The sequence below is a fragment of the Trichechus manatus genome, unplaced genomic scaffold, assembly GCF_000243295.1.
Source record: "Trichechus manatus latirostris isolate Lorelei unplaced genomic scaffold, TriManLat1.0 scaffold00002, whole genome shotgun sequence".
Lineage (NCBI taxonomy): Eukaryota > Metazoa > Chordata > Mammalia > Sirenia > Trichechidae > Trichechus > Trichechus manatus.
In genome coordinates, this window is record NW_004443938.1 from 12263970 (window position 1) to 12265261 (window position 1292).

The following is a 1292-nucleotide window of genomic DNA, read 5'->3' on the forward strand; positions in this document are numbered from 1 at the left end:
GAGGACGAGAGAGCAGGGATCCCGCCCTGGGACACGGAGGACGAGAGAGCAGGGATCCCGCCCTGGGATACTGAAAACCAGGTGGCTGGTGCACCCTGGGTGCCTTACCTGCCGCCCCTCCAGCTCGATCTGGAAGTTCTTGGCCGACTCCTGGGTCACGCGCCCCCCGAAGTCCAGCTGGTACACCTGAGTGGCCTCGTTCCACAGGGGCTGCTTGTTGGCCATGACATAGACAAAGCCCTGGCTGCCCAGCCGCCCCTCCTCCCTCTCATTGGCCTTTCGGCACTTGAACTCCTCCAGCTCGCCAGCTGTCCGCAGGCTCCGCTTGCTCTTCCAGCCCTTCTTGCTGCCCTGACTTTGGTTCATCAGCTCATCCCCGCTGATGAACAGCTCCGGCTCGCTCTCCGAACTGTCCTGGAACTCGTTCGTCTTGTTCAGCTTCTTGGACTTCAGCTGGTCCTTCTGGCTCTTCACTTTCTTCTTCTCTCTCCCCAGGCGGGGGCTGGAGATGAGGGAGTTGAAGTCACTCAGAGTCCGGGCCTCCTTCTTCACTTTGCCCTCAGTGATGGCCTGCACGCTCCCTTCCTCTGCTCGGCTGTCCACACGCTTCCGGTTCTTCTTCCCAAACTTTTCTGTTCGCTGGGGGACGGGGCTTTCTGTCAGGGAGAGCACCTCCTGAAAGTTGTCCGCCGTCTCCACCATCACCTCGGTGCCCACGTGGCTCTGCAGGTCGGGGGGCGGCGGGGACATGACAGGCTTCTCCACCACCAGGTGCGGCTTGGGGGGCAGCGTGCCCTGGGAGTTCTGCAAGGGGGGGCACGTGCTGTAGGAGTTCCAGGGGTGCAAGGCGAGGGGTGGCAGCTGTAAACTGGAACACGTGCTGCCTCCTGGGTACGTGGGGGGCAGGGTGCAGTAGGAGAGGCTGGGCGGGTACACTGGCTGCAGGACCACGGCCGGCTCCTGTTGTGCAAACTGAGGCGGGGCCAAGGAGTCTTTTGGGGAGCAGGGAGCCTGCACCCCCTGCAGTGGGGTGCTGCTATAGCTCCCTGCGTACGGCACACCCACCCCATAGCCTGTCTGGAAGGTGGCAATAGGGCTGGCTGGCGACTTGGGGGAGACAAAGGGCACACGGGACACGTCCAGATGCTGGCTCTGGCCCATCAGCAGAGGGGAGAGTTTTAGGGGGTTGGGCACTGAAGTCTGTGCTGTCCTTTCCTGAGGAACCCAAATGTCCTCGCCCAGCACAGGGTCCCACTGGTAAGGGGGTGGCCGCTTCACTGAGGTGACGGCTG

General features: G+C 62.7%; 1 non-coding gene across 1 annotated transcript in view; it reads right to left on the reverse strand.

Moving 5' to 3' along the window:
• Positions 1-189, reverse strand: part of LOC101343470 (uncharacterized) — a 3428-nt gene extending 3239 nt beyond the window's left edge. Inside the window, exon 1 of the transcript XR_002823607.1 lies at positions 109-189. This is a non-coding gene — a transcript (uncharacterized LOC101343470). The remainder of the gene's footprint in view (positions 1-108) is intronic.
• Positions 190-1292: the final 1103 nt, after the last annotated feature.